Source organism: Zootoca vivipara, chromosome 6, assembly GCF_965207765.1.
Source record: "Zootoca vivipara chromosome 6, rZooViv2.hap1.1, whole genome shotgun sequence".
Classification (NCBI taxonomy): Eukaryota; Metazoa; Chordata; class Lepidosauria; order Squamata; family Lacertidae; genus Zootoca; species Zootoca vivipara.
In genome coordinates this window covers 71,993,651-72,011,922 of record NC_142589.1, presented here as the reverse complement: position 1 = coordinate 72,011,922, position 18,272 = coordinate 71,993,651, and the positions used below count along the sequence as shown (strand labels likewise).

General features: G+C 46.2%; 1 long non-coding RNA gene across 1 annotated transcript in view; it reads right to left on the bottom strand.

The window, feature by feature from the left end:
• The window catches only part of LOC148685429 (uncharacterized), a 69,827-nt gene that overhangs the window by 38,386 nt on the left and 13,169 nt on the right, over nucleotides 1-18,272 (bottom strand). The gene's annotated exons all lie outside the window — the stretch shown is intronic.

Here is an 18,272-nt window from a genome sequence, read left to right as displayed (position 1 = left end):
AGATTTGGGGTTGCCATGCTGAGGGCAGAGTTTGATGCTCAATTACATTCATAAAAGCAAGCAATGCAAAACACCGGGAGAGAGCTAATGTCCCTGCAGTGGCCTCTTGCTGAATAGGAGGAGCTGCTCGTATCCCCCCTCCCCTAGGGAGAAAATGCTGGGGGCACACTGGGGGGTCTCATGGGGTTTACATGTGCCCAGCATGCTTCAGAGCAGGCCCCTCCTCCTGTGACAGCCTTAACCACAGAGTTAGGAGTCTACATGTGTTTCCCCTCCAAATATCATATTTGAGGGGCGCCCTCTCCCAAAAAAGTTGAAGGGCATTGCCATTGCCCTTGTGAGAAAGTGGCAGGAACACGGCTGCTGTGGGGTTTGGGGATGGAGAGAGAGCCAAGTAACAGAGGGAATAGGGCCGGGTGCTGGGGTGCCAAATTTAAATATGGGGGGAGGCAGGTAAGCCCTGCCTCACCTTATAGATCACAATATGTGGTGCGCACACCCCATTTGAATGGCAATACCCATCACCTTGTGGGGAGCAGCCCCCCTCCAATGTTTAAATATCTCGGCCCCTGGGAGCTGGCTCCTATAACTGCACAAGTCGTTCTCGTTCCCCCCAGCTCCTCTCCCTCTTTCACTCATCACAGCTCAGCTCTGCATGCAAAATGGTGCCCAGGCACTTCTGATTAAAGAGGCTGCTAAATCACTTTTGAGAATTGTACTTCTGTGAAGGGAATAGGGGCCTCCTAAGAACTCTCAGCACCTTTAACTAACTACCATTCTTAGAATTCTTTCGGGAAAGCCTTAACTGTGCTCGTTTAGTCGTGTCCGACTCTTCGTGACCCCAATGGACCATAGCACGCCAGGCACTCCTGTCTTCCACTGCCTCCGGCAGTTTGGTCAAACTCATGTTTGTAGCTTCGAGAACACTGTCCAACCATCTCGTCCTCTGTCGTCCCCTTCTCCTAGTGCCCTCCATCTTTCCCAACATCAAGGTCTTTTCCAAGGATTCTTCTCTTCTCATGAGGTGGCCAAAGTATTGGAGCCTCAGCTTCACGATCTGTCCTTCCAGTGAGCACTCAGGGCTGATTTCCTTAAGAATGGATAGGTTTGATCTTCTTGCAGTCCATGGGACTCTCAAGAGTCTCCTCCAGCACCATAATTCAAAAGCATCAATTCTTCGGCGATCAGCCTTCTTTATGGTCCAGCTCTCACTTCCATACATCACTATTGGGAAAACCATAGCTTTAACTATACGGACCTTTGTCGGCAAGGTGATGTCTCTGCTTTTTAAGATGCTGTCTAGGTTTGTCATTAACTGTGGTATAATAATAATAATAAGGTAATAATAATAATAATAATAATAATAATAATAATAATAATAATAATAATAATTTTTATTTATACCATGGCCTTCCCAGTTTAGAAACCAGGCTCAGGGCGGCTAACAACAAATATAAAACATCAACCGAAAAACAACTTACAAACAACGTAAGATACAGTATAGCATCACCAGGGCAACTGGCCAAGTTAGTCCTGCTAAGGACAGCAAGGAGACCAGGGAAATTTTTGATGTGGGGACCCAGAAGGGTTTCTTTATAAAAAAAAGGAAAGGGGAAAAGAATGGCAGATCAGGCTAAATTGAAGGCCAGGAGGAATATCTTAGGCATAGGGCTCCTGCTTTTACCCCACACCACCTCATATCCCTGTGGGGTTCAGGGCCGTCTCTAGGCCTGGGCTGGGTGGTGCAATGCGCCAGGGCACCTGGTCACCAGGGGCGCTGCTGCGCCCGCCAAACAGCTGATGTCTGAGCCCTATGGCTCCGCCTCCACCTCCTCTCCTTTGGCCCGCGAGAATCCCCTCAGCTGTTGCCTGCCAAGCCACTGTCCCCTGCGGGAAAGGCGGCGGGAGCGGCTCCCGAGGGGCCTCCTCCACATCTGCTGTTCGCCGCCCCACCACCACCACCACTCCCGGGGCACAGGCGGCGGCGTGGCAACCACCTCCTGCTCCTCGGGCCGCTTGGAGCGCAGCAAGAGAGCGCTGGCAGAGGCAGCGGTGGACAGGTCAGCCGGCCAGGGAACAAGCAGCGCACTGCAGGACCCGGAATTCACCGCTCACACTTGTTTCCTCTGGTGCGGGTGGCAGCCACTGGGCCACACAGCCTCCGGGCCGGGAAGGTGGCGGGAGCTGGGGAGCTGCCCGCGCCCTGGCTGGGGTGGAGAGGGGTCGGCAGCGGGACCTGGGCTGGCAGCGGGACACCGCGCAGCAGGTGAGAGGCGGCGGGGAGCCTGGGCTGGTGGTGCTGGGGACCCTGAGCCAGGGCGGGAGAGAACAGCTTTGGGAAAGGGAGGGGGCACCGGAGGGACCTTTGCGCCACAGTGCTGGATTTGCTTAAGACGGCCCTGTTGGGGTTTCTTCAGTTTTTCCACCCTTTGGAGTCAGCCATGTGGGGATCACACTGCATCAAAACTCAGGAGAGATGGGATGATATGATACAAAGAATCGAAGCAAATTAGTTCTTTTGACTGTTGGGGAAAACGTCCTTTGCTTTCCTTTCCTTTCCTCCTCTGCTTTCAGGCTGGAGAAATTACTAAACATATTATAACCCTCACTGAAAATTTGAATGTCACTCAACATGGTATAATTGCGACATGGGATATTTCGTCTCTATATACTAATGTACCTTTAGATATACCGTAGTTAAATCACTAATTCAAGAACTGCTGGTTGGTCACAGGCAATCATCTCCACCGGTGAATTTTTTAAATGGAGATTTTAGATTTGGTCGTATCTAACAATTTTTTCAGGTTTGGTTGTAAGTATTTCATTCAGAAACAAGTTGTAGCCATGGGCTCCAAATGTGCTCCAAGTGTAGCCAATATTTTTTTGAGGAATTTTGATTTAGAACACATTGTTCATAATAATCCATATAGTGAGTACATTTTGTTTTACGGCCAATACATAGATGATCTGATATTTATATTTTCTGAGGATATTTTTGAATTGTTTAACCATTGGATAAATAGTTTAAGTCCATATTTGACCTTTGAAGGAACATCGAGCTCACACCCCCTAGCTTTTTTAAACCTAGAAATTTATGTGGATCAATCTTGAATTAAAATTCATCCTTATAAGAAAAGTACAGATAGAAACTCCTTGCTACATTATAGTTCAAATCATTCCAAACACCTCCATGACAATCTTCCTCTAGGTCAATTCCTAAGATTAAAACATAATTCACCAGACCCACAGGACTTTAAAGCCCATTCGAAAATACTTTCTGCATCTTTGTTAAAACGAGGCTATCCAAAATTCTGTAATAACAACTGCCATTCAAAAATCACAATTAAGAGAAAGGCTGGCCTTTCTTACATCCTGTTCACACGTTAACACAAGATCTATGTGTATTTATGCCTCCCTAGAATATAGGGTTAAACCACAGAGCCTAGGGCTTGCCGATCAGAAGGTTGGCGGTTCGAATCCCTGCGACGGGGTAAGCTCCTGTTGCTCGGTCCCAGCTCCTGCCAACTTAGCAGTTCGAAAGCACGTCAAAGTGCAAGTAGATAAATAGGTACCGCTCTGGCGGGAAGGTAAACGGTGTTTCCATGTGCTGCTCTGGTTCGCCAGAAGCGGCTTTGTCATGCTGGCCACATGACCTGGAAGCTGTACGCCAGCTCCTTCGGCCAATAATGCGAGATGAGCGCCGCAACCACAGAGTCGGTCACGACTGGACCTAATGGTCAGGGGTCCCTTTACCTTTACCTTTACAACTGATGAAGCCCAGGAGGGCGAAACAAGGCATTATTCCGGAAAACCTTGTCAAGATTCTGTGGAAATGTAGTAAGCTCCCCTTTGGATTTTATGAACATACAAAGACATATGGGAAACAGAAACTAGCAGATATTTGGACTCTATAAATGAACTGATCCATTTGGACTTCCGTTTATATTGTTGTACTTTATGTGTTGATTATGTGCAAGAGAAATATTTAATACTGTGATAAAAAAATACAGAAGAGAATTGTTTATGTGACTGCACAGCCAGTTACCTTTTGTGTGTTTGTTGAATGCGTTTTACGTAACGCTAGGTTTGATGTTGTTTTGCAATCTGTCATGACCCAGCACAGTCCAATAAATTATTTACAAGGAGGAGGAACTAGGGTGACCTGATTTAGGTTTTGTTTGCTCAGAAATCACCTGTTTGAGCAGAGTGGTGTGATGGTCAAGCGTGGGGGAGAGGAAAACTTGGAAACAGGGTGTAATTTCTGCTCCAAGATCACCAAAAGCCGCAACTACGTTCCCCTTTCCAAGATTAAGCAGGATAAATACAGTAAATAATCAGCAGCAGAGCATTATAAATGCTCTATTGCTGAGCAGTTCGTGATTGCACCTGCCTGAAGGAAGGCTTAAGGATCTGCATATGCACAACAGTTAGCATAAATTCACACATTTCCCCTCTCCACCTCCCCTCCGCCCAGAACAAAACAATGTTTCCAGAAGAAGGGGGGGAAACCGCCCAAATCCAAAGTGACACTTTTCTACTCAAGTTAATAATACAGCCTATTATATGTTCTCTTACCATGAAATCTCTATCCGCTGCCTCTGTATTAGAATTGCCAGTATCTCTCTGTATTAGAATTGCTGTTTTATATCTTAGAACTGTATATGTCAGGACTGCTACCTTTTAATTAGAAATCCCTGTATTAGGTATGTTTTCCAGGTATATTTTCTGTATGAACCCTGTATGATCCCAACCCCCCCTGAACCTTGCCCTACTGCCACCCCATACCCACCCAAGAACGCACGGACAATAGAGGGATTAGCTGGCACAAAAATAAAGATGCCATCTTCAACGTAGTCCACCCTTCCATGGCCTGGAGGAAAACACCTGCCGGGCGGACTTCCACTCCACGGAAATCGCCAGGAACTGCCCCACCTCTGCACCCATCTCGACTGATTGCCCCTCCTGCCAAACAACAGGGAGCACCATCAGCGACGGGAGAAGAGCAATTGACATCTCCCCATCTGAAAGAAAAAGTCATCTCCTCACCCAGCTAATCGATCGCCACCCATCCTCCTTGTCTTTCCCCTCCCTCCCAGTCCAGGGATTTTCATGCAGGGACAGGAGGGTATAAAAAGGGGCTTCACCATTTCCCGGGGTTCCTTCCTTCTTTCCAGAGGCAGGGACCCTACAGCTGTAGCTTTGCATTCTGCAATAAAGGGATCAGTTTGTTTTTCCTGACAGTATCGTGTGGTCTCTGTCATTTTCCCGGCGGAGCTGAACTTAGTGCAAATTTTGGAGCTTCCGACCCGCGTCTGTCCTTCTTAAAAGGCAACGCATTTTGGGGTACATTTTTCATAACACTATGAAACAGAGAAGGACTGCTTTGTCTTCAACATACAGTAGTTGAAGTAGAGGGAGTTTAGGGTGTCCTCCTGCCACAAACAACTCCAGCTTTTCTCTCTTGGTGCTTCTTATTCTTTCTTTGTTTTTGTTTTGTTTTTGAGGGATATGTGCTTTTCCTTTTTTCATTTCTTGGTTTTTGAGAAAACCAAGAAACCAGAGATGACAACATCAGAACAAACGAGACTTCAAATCAGGTCTCTGTCCATATTAGAGCTTGGAACTAGTTCAACATGTGCATTAAAAAACTAATTCCCATTCATGTTCATCCCTTTATGAAACAAACTAGTTCCCTTTATGTTCAGTTCACTTCAGGTTGGCCTCTGTTATATTCTCCAACCGATGGAGAACCCAATAAGGGAATAAGGGCAGATTTTTGCCTAGAACAATGTTCAGTTCACTTCAGGTTCATCCAAATTATCCTTGGCAATATTTTGTATAAATACTCTAAAGCATTTAGAAAGTGACAATGAACTTAAAAATGAGCCAGAAATCATTCTTAGTTTTGCACCAACATCAACTTAATTCATGTTTAGTTTACCCAGCAATTATGGGAACTACTTTCACATGTAGTTCAGATGATTTTCAAACAAATTCAGTCCACATTGAACTTGTTCATTCCAAGCACTAGCCAATTGTTTTTGAGATTGTTATAGTCCATATATGATTTTACCGGCTGCTGAGATAAAAATCCAAGTTTTTCCAGCTGTCAGAGGTGGCTACTCTGACAACTACTCGCAGCTAAACTAAGAGATGGCTATGCATCAAGTTGGGGCCAGCAACACCAGCTCTTATTTGTGGTATGAGTTTATTCCTCCTCAGAATGCAACTTTTCTGTAAAGTCTTACAGCAATGCCCTTGGAGGTTGAAATGTTCCCCCACTGGCTGCCAATTCACAAATAAACATACAAAGTAATATAGTTTTTATTGACAATTGGAATAAGCCTACCTAAATCTATGGGCTCTTTGTGGAGGAAGTTAAGTGGGTTTACTTTCCTCCATACATATTTTATATTTTAACGGGTGGGAGGTTATTTCTTATATTAAAATGATTAAGAGGTGTCTGAGTTTGGTGAATTTTTGCTTATACATTTTTAAAAAGAACTTTGCAGCTTCACCCTGCCTTTCTGGTGCTAAGCCTTACAGGCCACTGATAACCTGAAAGTGAGAGGCAGTCTAGAGCACTCCCTGCAAAGTTCTTGGTTTGGTTGTTGGTTTCTTTCCTTGTTATTTACATTTATTTAAATAACATGTTATTTAAAGCAGAGCAACATAGGAATCTTTAAAAAGGAGGGGTACCCTATCTGAAATAAAGGCCTCTCTTAAAAATATAACCCTCCATTGACGTGTTTTATCCAGAGTATTTAGTACTCTGTTGGCAATGTTATGAACACTTTCTTGCCAAATGCATGGTGGTTCTTTTAAACTGAGATTCAGAGGCAACACAAAACACAAGTGAGTGAGAAGATTTAAGATTTTTATTAAGGTTTTATTCTAAACAGCAAGCAATATATACATTACTAAGCAAGCACTTCAATCTGCCACTTGGAAGCTCTCAAAAAGTGGCGAAGCGTCTCCTCAGGTAGCCTTAGGCATAGCTGCCAAGTTTTCCCTTTTCTCGCGAGGAAGCCTATTCAGCATAAGGGAATTTCCCTTTAAAAAAGGGATAACTTGGCAGCTATGCCTTAGGTTTGCATGGCCCTGCGATTGAATCAGTCTGAGCACAAACTTCTCAGACTCTGCCCAACACCATCTGATTTACAACACTGCTTTGGCTTTCTGAACAGCTGAGAGCAAACTGCAAGGGACTTATGTTCCATGTTGAAGTTTCTGTGGCGCTGAGAATGGAATTTCATGAGGAGAATTGCGGCAACTGAGAAAGAGACTTGGGACAATATGGCAGCAGGGGCTCTAGAGCTAAGTGTTGCTAGCCAAATTTCAGTTTATTTAAGAACATGTTTCACTTGGGCTGTGCATCAGATCCAGCCCAATCTAATTAATGAATTGGACTGGGCCAATTTGTATCAACATAGGATTGGGTCAGATTATGTTGAGGCAACCCATCTCACTCCCTATTCCATCTTTAATAACAATTAATATATTTGTAATCACAACAACATATGAACCTACCTGGACCATGAGATCATCTTCCAAGACCCTCCTTCATGTGCCCCCTCCTCAAGAGGTTTGGAGTGTGGCAACATGAGAACGGGCCTTCTCTGCAGTGGCTCCCCTTCTGTGGAATAACAACAACAACAACAACAACAACAACAACAACAACAACAACAACAACAACTTATTATTTATACCCCGCCCATCTGGCCAGGTTCCCCCAGCCACTCTGGGCGGCTTCCAACAAAATATTAAAATACAGAAATCCATCAAACAATAAAAGAATGCTCTCCCCAGGGAAGTTCTTCTGGCACCTTCATTATACACCTTTAGGCACCAGGCAAAAACATTCCTTTTCAACCAGGCCTTTGGCTGATCTGATTTACATCCTATGTCCTTTTAAAATGTTTTTTGGGGGGGGGGGTATTGTTCTGTTGTTTTATTTTTTTTCGGTATCTTGTGGTTTCATATTGTGGTTTTATATCTTGATTTTATTCTGTGAAACGCCCTGAAAACTCCGAGTATAGGGAGGTAAATGAATTCAATTAACAACAACAGCAGCAACACCACAGGGGCATAGTAAGGGGGGCGATGGGGGCTCCACTCGGGGGGGACTCAATTCAGGGCGCCCCTCACCTCCACCTGCGTGCGCCATACAGACATATGCGGTCTGTGCGGGCTGCCCCACTAGTGGCAGCCCATTACAAGCCGCTGTGTGTGAGCAGCGGCCCATGAGGCCACTGTGCGCCAGCAGCAGCGTGTACGGACTGCGCATGTGCAGCATCCTGCACATGCGCACTCCATATGGGGTAGTGCACAGTGCAGGACAGTGCGCACAGACCGCCATGCGGCAGCAGCAGCGCGTACGGATTGTGCATGTGCGCCAACCTGGATAGACTGCACATGTGTGGACATGCGTAGTCCATCCGTGCTGGCACTGCTGCTCCCACGGCAACCTTACGAGCGGCAACTTGTAAGGCTGCCATGTGAAAAGCAGCATGGACGGGGTAGCCTTACGCGCGCTGTTTGTGCGTGGCAGCGCCTTACGAATAGCCACTTGCTTGGTGGATTGTAAGGTTGCCACGGGAGCAGCAGCAGCAGCCTGGGCGGACTGCGCATCCACCGTTTGTCCTGACGTGTGCGCCGTGCTTCATGACGCATGTGTCAGGATCCATGCGCGCTACGGAGCAACACCCCGCCCCCAGGGGGTGCCTCCACATTTGCCGCCCCGGGCAGCCAAGCAGTACCGTTCGCCACTGCAACAACAACAATGCCAAACACTCAGAGTAACAACAACAATTACAACAGTTTTATTATTTGTATGCTGACCATCTGACTGGGTTGCGCCAGCCAGCCTGGGCACCTTCCAACATATATGAAACAGCCCCTAGGGACAAGAGGGAAGGAAACATGGTGTCTACCTGAGTAATGAGATCATGGAAACAAGCTCTGGAGATTTGGGGTTGCCATGCTGAGGGCAGAGTTTGATGCTCAATTACATTCATAAAAGCAAGCAATGCAAAACACCGGGAGAGAGCTAATGTCCCTGCAGTGGCCTCTTGCTGAATAGGAGGAGCTGCTCGTATCCCCCCTCCCCTAGGGAGAAAATGCTGGGGGCACACTGGGGGGTCTCATGGGGTTTACATGTGCCCAGCATGCTTCAGAGCAGGCCCCTCCTCCTGTGACAGCCTTAACCACAGAGTTAGGAGTCTACATGTGTTTCCCCTCCAAATATCATATTTGAGGGGCGCCCTCTCCCAAAAAAGTTGAAGGGCATTGCCATTGCCCTTGTGAGAAAGTGGCAGGAACACGGCTGCTGTGGGGTTTGGGGATGGAGAGAGAGCCAAGTAACAGAGGGAATAGGGCCGGGTGCTGGGGTGCCAAATTTAAATATGGGGGGAGGCAGGTAAGCCCTGCCTCACCTTATAGATCACAATATGTGGTGCGCACACCCCATTTGAATGGCAATACCCATCACCTTGTGGGGAGCAGCCCCCCTCCAATGTTTAAATATCTCGGCCCCTGGGAGCTGGCTCCTATAACTGCACAAGTCGTTCTCGTTCCCCCCAGCTCCTCTCCCTCTTTCACTCATCACAGCTCAGCTCTGCATGCAAAATGGTGCCCAGGCACTTCTGATTAAAGAGGCTGCTAAATCACTTTTGAGAATTGTACTTCTGTGAAGGGAATAGGGGCCTCCTAAGAACTCTCAGCACCTTTAACTAACTACCATTCTTAGAATTCTTTCGGGAAAGCCTTAACTGTGCTCGTTTAGTCGTGTCCGACTCTTCGTGACCCCAATGGACCATAGCACGCCAGGCACTCCTGTCTTCCACTGCCTCCGGCAGTTTGGTCAAACTCATGTTTGTAGCTTCGAGAACACTGTCCAACCATCTCGTCCTCTGTCGTCCCCTTCTCCTAGTGCCCTCCATCTTTCCCAACATCAAGGTCTTTTCCAAGGATTCTTCTCTTCTCATGAGGTGGCCAAAGTATTGGAGCCTCAGCTTCACGATCTGTCCTTCCAGTGAGCACTCAGGGCTGATTTCCTTAAGAATGGATAGGTTTGATCTTCTTGCAGTCCATGGGACTCTCAAGAGTCTCCTCCAGCACCATAATTCAAAAGCATCAATTCTTCGGCGATCAGCCTTCTTTATGGTCCAGCTCTCACTTCCATACATCACTATTGGGAAAACCATAGCTTTAACTATACGGACCTTTGTCGGCAAGGTGATGTCTCTGCTTTTTAAGATGCTGTCTAGGTTTGTCATTAACTGTGGTATAATAATAATAATAAGGTAATAATAATAATAATAATAATAATAATAATAATAATAATAATAATAATTTTTATTTATACCATGGCCTTCCCAGTTTAGAAACCAGGCTCAGGGCGGCTAACAACAAATATAAAACATCAACCGAAAAACAACTTACAAACAACGTAAGATACAGTATAGCATCACCAGGGCAACTGGCCAAGTTAGTCCTGCTAAGGACAGCAAGGAGACCAGGGAAATTTTTGATGTGGGGACCCAGAAGGGTTTCTTTATAAAAAAAAGGAAAGGGGAAAAGAATGGCAGATCAGGCTAAATTGAAGGCCAGGAGGAATATCTTAGGCATAGGGCTCCTGCTTTTACCCCACACCACCTCATATCCCTGTGGGGTTCAGGGCCGTCTCTAGGCCTGGGCTGGGTGGTGCAATGCGCCAGGGCACCTGGTCACCAGGGGCGCTGCTGCGCCCGCCAAACAGCTGATGTCTGAGCCCTATGGCTCCGCCTCCACCTCCTCTCCTTTGGCCCGCGAGAATCCCCTCAGCTGTTGCCTGCCAAGCCACTGTCCCCTGCGGGAAAGGCGGCGGGAGCGGCTCCCGAGGGGCCTCCTCCACATCTGCTGTTCGCCGCCCCACCACCACCACCACTCCCGGGGCACAGGCGGCGGCGTGGCAACCACCTCCTGCTCCTCGGGCCGCTTGGAGCGCAGCAAGAGAGCGCTGGCAGAGGCAGCGGTGGACAGGTCAGCCGGCCAGGGAACAAGCAGCGCACTGCAGGACCCGGAATTCACCGCTCACACTTGTTTCCTCTGGTGCGGGTGGCAGCCACTGGGCCACACAGCCTCCGGGCCGGGAAGGTGGCGGGAGCTGGGGAGCTGCCCGCGCCCTGGCTGGGGTGGAGAGGGGTCGGCAGCGGGACCTGGGCTGGCAGCGGGACACCGCGCAGCAGGTGAGAGGCGGCGGGGAGCCTGGGCTGGTGGTGCTGGGGACCCTGAGCCAGGGCGGGAGAGAACAGCTTTGGGAAAGGGAGGGGGCACCGGAGGGACCTTTGCGCCACAGTGCTGGATTTGCTTAAGACGGCCCTGTTGGGGTTTCTTCAGTTTTTCCACCCTTTGGAGTCAGCCATGTGGGGATCACACTGCATCAAAACTCAGGAGAGATGGGATGATATGATACAAAGAATCGAAGCAAATTAGTTCTTTTGACTGTTGGGGAAAACGTCCTTTGCTTTCCTTTCCTTTCCTCCTCTGCTTTCAGGCTGGAGAAATTACTAAACATATTATAACCCTCACTGAAAATTTGAATGTCACTCAACATGGTATAATTGCGACATGGGATATTTCGTCTCTATATACTAATGTACCTTTAGATATACCGTAGTTAAATCACTAATTCAAGAACTGCTGGTTGGTCACAGGCAATCATCTCCACCGGTGAATTTTTTAAATGGAGATTTTAGATTTGGTCGTATCTAACAATTTTTTCAGGTTTGGTTGTAAGTATTTCATTCAGAAACAAGTTGTAGCCATGGGCTCCAAATGTGCTCCAAGTGTAGCCAATATTTTTTTGAGGAATTTTGATTTAGAACACATTGTTCATAATAATCCATATAGTGAGTACATTTTGTTTTACGGCCAATACATAGATGATCTGATATTTATATTTTCTGAGGATATTTTTGAATTGTTTAACCATTGGATAAATAGTTTAAGTCCATATTTGACCTTTGAAGGAACATCGAGCTCACACCCCCTAGCTTTTTTAAACCTAGAAATTTATGTGGATCAATCTTGAATTAAAATTCATCCTTATAAGAAAAGTACAGATAGAAACTCCTTGCTACATTATAGTTCAAATCATTCCAAACACCTCCATGACAATCTTCCTCTAGGTCAATTCCTAAGATTAAAACATAATTCACCAGACCCACAGGACTTTAAAGCCCATTCGAAAATACTTTCTGCATCTTTGTTAAAACGAGGCTATCCAAAATTCTGTAATAACAACTGCCATTCAAAAATCACAATTAAGAGAAAGGCTGGCCTTTCTTACATCCTGTTCACACGTTAACACAAGATCTATGTGTATTTATGCCTCCCTAGAATATAGGGTTAAACCACAGAGCCTAGGGCTTGCCGATCAGAAGGTTGGCGGTTCGAATCCCTGCGACGGGGTAAGCTCCTGTTGCTCGGTCCCAGCTCCTGCCAACTTAGCAGTTCGAAAGCACGTCAAAGTGCAAGTAGATAAATAGGTACCGCTCTGGCGGGAAGGTAAACGGTGTTTCCATGTGCTGCTCTGGTTCGCCAGAAGCGGCTTTGTCATGCTGGCCACATGACCTGGAAGCTGTACGCCAGCTCCTTCGGCCAATAATGCGAGATGAGCGCCGCAACCACAGAGTCGGTCACGACTGGACCTAATGGTCAGGGGTCCCTTTACCTTTACCTTTACAACTGATGAAGCCCAGGAGGGCGAAACAAGGCATTATTCCGGAAAACCTTGTCAAGATTCTGTGGAAATGTAGTAAGCTCCCCTTTGGATTTTATGAACATACAAAGACATATGGGAAACAGAAACTAGCAGATATTTGGACTCTATAAATGAACTGATCCATTTGGACTTCCGTTTATATTGTTGTACTTTATGTGTTGATTATGTGCAAGAGAAATATTTAATACTGTGATAAAAAAATACAGAAGAGAATTGTTTATGTGACTGCACAGCCAGTTACCTTTTGTGTGTTTGTTGAATGCGTTTTACGTAACGCTAGGTTTGATGTTGTTTTGCAATCTGTCATGACCCAGCACAGTCCAATAAATTATTTACAAGGAGGAGGAACTAGGGTGACCTGATTTAGGTTTTGTTTGCTCAGAAATCACCTGTTTGAGCAGAGTGGTGTGATGGTCAAGCGTGGGGGAGAGGAAAACTTGGAAACAGGGTGTAATTTCTGCTCCAAGATCACCAAAAGCCGCAACTACGTTCCCCTTTCCAAGATTAAGCAGGATAAATACAGTAAATAATCAGCAGCAGAGCATTATAAATGCTCTATTGCTGAGCAGTTCGTGATTGCACCTGCCTGAAGGAAGGCTTAAGGATCTGCATATGCACAACAGTTAGCATAAATTCACACATTTCCCCTCTCCACCTCCCCTCCGCCCAGAACAAAACAATGTTTCCAGAAGAAGGGGGGGAAACCGCCCAAATCCAAAGTGACACTTTTCTACTCAAGTTAATAATACAGCCTATTATATGTTCTCTTACCATGAAATCTCTATCCGCTGCCTCTGTATTAGAATTGCCAGTATCTCTCTGTATTAGAATTGCTGTTTTATATCTTAGAACTGTATATGTCAGGACTGCTACCTTTTAATTAGAAATCCCTGTATTAGGTATGTTTTCCAGGTATATTTTCTGTATGAACCCTGTATGATCCCAACCCCCCCTGAACCTTGCCCTACTGCCACCCCATACCCACCCAAGAACGCACGGACAATAGAGGGATTAGCTGGCACAAAAATAAAGATGCCATCTTCAACGTAGTCCACCCTTCCATGGCCTGGAGGAAAACACCTGCCGGGCGGACTTCCACTCCACGGAAATCGCCAGGAACTGCCCCACCTCTGCACCCATCTCGACTGATTGCCCCTCCTGCCAAACAACAGGGAGCACCATCAGCGACGGGAGAAGAGCAATTGACATCTCCCCATCTGAAAGAAAAAGTCATCTCCTCACCCAGCTAATCGATCGCCACCCATCCTCCTTGTCTTTCCCCTCCCTCCCAGTCCAGGGATTTTCATGCAGGGACAGGAGGGTATAAAAAGGGGCTTCACCATTTCCCGGGGTTCCTTCCTTCTTTCCAGAGGCAGGGACCCTACAGCTGTAGCTTTGCATTCTGCAATAAAGGGATCAGTTTGTTTTTCCTGACAGTATCGTGTGGTCTCTGTCATTTTCCCGGCGGAGCTGAACTTAGTGCAAATTTTGGAGCTTCCGACCCGCGTCTGTCCTTCTTAAAAGGCAACGCATTTTGGGGTACATTTTTCATAACACTATGAAACAGAGAAGGACTGCTTTGTCTTCAACATACAGTAGTTGAAGTAGAGGGAGTTTAGGGTGTCCTCCTGCCACAAACAACTCCAGCTTTTCTCTCTTGGTGCTTCTTATTCTTTCTTTGTTTTTGTTTTGTTTTTGAGGGATATGTGCTTTTCCTTTTTTCATTTCTTGGTTTTTGAGAAAACCAAGAAACCAGAGATGACAACATCAGAACAAACGAGACTTCAAATCAGGTCTCTGTCCATATTAGAGCTTGGAACTAGTTCAACATGTGCATTAAAAAACTAATTCCCATTCATGTTCATCCCTTTATGAAACAAACTAGTTCCCTTTATGTTCAGTTCACTTCAGGTTGGCCTCTGTTATATTCTCCAACCGATGGAGAACCCAATAAGGGAATAAGGGCAGATTTTTGCCTAGAACAATGTTCAGTTCACTTCAGGTTCATCCAAATTATCCTTGGCAATATTTTGTATAAATACTCTAAAGCATTTAGAAAGTGACAATGAACTTAAAAATGAGCCAGAAATCATTCTTAGTTTTGCACCAACATCAACTTAATTCATGTTTAGTTTACCCAGCAATTATGGGAACTACTTTCACATGTAGTTCAGATGATTTTCAAACAAATTCAGTCCACATTGAACTTGTTCATTCCAAGCACTAGCCAATTGTTTTTGAGATTGTTATAGTCCATATATGATTTTACCGGCTGCTGAGATAAAAATCCAAGTTTTTCCAGCTGTCAGAGGTGGCTACTCTGACAACTACTCGCAGCTAAACTAAGAGATGGCTATGCATCAAGTTGGGGCCAGCAACACCAGCTCTTATTTGTGGTATGAGTTTATTCCTCCTCAGAATGCAACTTTTCTGTAAAGTCTTACAGCAATGCCCTTGGAGGTTGAAATGTTCCCCCACTGGCTGCCAATTCACAAATAAACATACAAAGTAATATAGTTTTTATTGACAATTGGAATAAGCCTACCTAAATCTATGGGCTCTTTGTGGAGGAAGTTAAGTGGGTTTACTTTCCTCCATACATATTTTATATTTTAACGGGTGGGAGGTTATTTCTTATATTAAAATGATTAAGAGGTGTCTGAGTTTGGTGAATTTTTGCTTATACATTTTTAAAAAGAACTTTGCAGCTTCACCCTGCCTTTCTGGTGCTAAGCCTTACAGGCCACTGATAACCTGAAAGTGAGAGGCAGTCTAGAGCACTCCCTGCAAAGTTCTTGGTTTGGTTGTTGGTTTCTTTCCTTGTTATTTACATTTATTTAAATAACATGTTATTTAAAGCAGAGCAACATAGGAATCTTTAAAAAGGAGGGGTACCCTATCTGAAATAAAGGCCTCTCTTAAAAATATAACCCTCCATTGACGTGTTTTATCCAGAGTATTTAGTACTCTGTTGGCAATGTTATGAACACTTTCTTGCCAAATGCATGGTGGTTCTTTTAAACTGAGATTCAGAGGCAACACAAAACACAAGTGAGTGAGAAGATTTAAGATTTTTATTAAGGTTTTATTCTAAACAGCAAGCAATATATACATTACTAAGCAAGCACTTCAATCTGCCACTTGGAAGCTCTCAAAAAGTGGCGAAGCGTCTCCTCAGGTAGCCTTAGGCATAGCTGCCAAGTTTTCCCTTTTCTCGCGAGGAAGCCTATTCAGCATAAGGGAATTTCCCTTTAAAAAAGGGATAACTTGGCAGCTATGCCTTAGGTTTGCATGGCCCTGCGATTGAATCAGTCTGAGCACAAACTTCTCAGACTCTGCCCAACACCATCTGATTTACAACACTGCTTTGGCTTTCTGAACAGCTGAGAGCAAACTGCAAGGGACTTATGTTCCATGTTGAAGTTTCTGTGGCGCTGAGAATGGAATTTCATGAGGAGAATTGCGGCAACTGAGAAAGAGACTTGGGACAATATGGCAGCAGGGGCTCTAGAGCTAAGTGTTGCTAGCCAAATTTCAGTTTATTTAAGAACATGTTTCACTTGGGCTGTGCATCAGATCCAGCCCAATCTAATTAATGAATTGGACTGGGCCAATTTGTATCAACATAGGATTGGGTCAGATTATGTTGAGGCAACCCATCTCACTCCCTATTCCATCTTTAATAACAATTAATATATTTGTAATCACAACAACATATGAACCTACCTGGACCATGAGATCATCTTCCAAGACCCTCCTTCATGTGCCCCCTCCTCAAGAGGTTTGGAGTGTGGCAACATGAGAACGGGCCTTCTCTGCAGTGGCTCCCCTTCTGTGGAATAACAACAACAACAACAACAACAACAACAACAACAACAACAACAACAACAACAACTTATTATTTATACCCCGCCCATCTGGCCAGGTTCCCCCAGCCACTCTGGGCGGCTTCCAACAAAATATTAAAATACAGAAATCCATCAAACAATAAAAGAATGCTCTCCCCAGGGAAGTTCTTCTGGCACCTTCATTATACACCTTTAGGCACCAGGCAAAAACATTCCTTTTCAACCAGGCCTTTGGCTGATCTGATTTACATCCTATGTCCTTTTAAAATGTTTTTTGGGGGGGGGGGGTATTGTTCTGTTGTTTTATTTTTTTTCGGTATCTTGTGGTTTCATATTGTGGTTTTATATCTTGATTTTATTCTGTGAAACGCCCTGAAAACTCCGAGTATAGGGAGGTAAATGAATTCAATTAACAACAACAGCAGCAACACCACAGGGGCATAGTAAGGGGGGCGATGGGGGCTCCACTCGGGGGGGACTCAATTCAGGGCGCCCCTCACCTCCACCTGCGTGCGCCATACAGACATATGCGGTCTGTGCGGGCTGCCCCACTAGTGGCAGCCCATTACAAGCCGCTGTGTGTGAGCAGCGGCCCATGAGGCCACTGTGCGCCAGCAGCAGCGTGTACGGACTGCGCATGTGCAGCATCCTGCACATGCGCACTCCATATGGGGTAGTGCACAGTGCAGGACAGTGCGCACAGACCGCCATGCGGCAGCAGCAGCGCGTACGGATTGTGCATGTGCGCCAACCTGGATAGACTGCACATGTGTGGACATGCGTAGTCCATCCGTGCTGGCACTGCTGCTCCCACGGCAACCTTACGAGCGGCAACTTGTAAGGCTGCCATGTGAAAAGCAGCATGGACGGGGTAGCCTTACGCGCGCTGTTTGTGCGTGGCAGCGCCTTACGAATAGCCACTTGCTTGGTGGATTGTAAGGTTGCCACGGGAGCAGCAGCAGCAGCCTGGGCGGACTGCGCATCCACCGTTTGTCCTGACGTGTGCGCCGTGCTTCATGACGCATGTGTCAGGATCCATGCGCGCTACGGAGCAACACCCCGCCCCCAGGGGGTGCCTCCACATTTGCCGCCCCGGGCAGCCAAGCAGTACCGTTCGCCACTGCAACAACAACAATGCCAAACACTCAGAGTAACAACAACAATTACAACAGTTTTATTATTTGTATGCTGACCATCTGACTGGGTTGCGCCAGCCAGCCTGGGCACCTTCCAACATATATGAAACAGCCCCTAGGGACAAGAGGGAAGGAAACATGGTGTCTACCTGAGTAATGAGATCATGGAAACAAGCTCTGGAGATTTGGGGTTGCCATGCTGAGGGCAGAGTTTGATGCTCAATTACATTCATAAAAGCAAGCAATGCAAAACACCGGGAGAGAGCTAATGTCCCTGCAGTGGCCTCTTGCTGAATAGGAGGAGCTGCTCGTATCCCCCCTCCCCTAGGGAGAAAATGCTGGGGGCACACTGGGGGGTCTCATGGGGTTTACATGTGCCCAGCATGCTTCAGAGCAGGCCCCTCCTCCTGTGACAGCCTTAACCACAGAGTTAGGAGTCTACATGTGTTTCCCCTCCAAATATCATATTTGAGGGGCGCCCTCTCCCAAAAAAGTTGAAGGGCATTGCCATTGCCCTTGTGA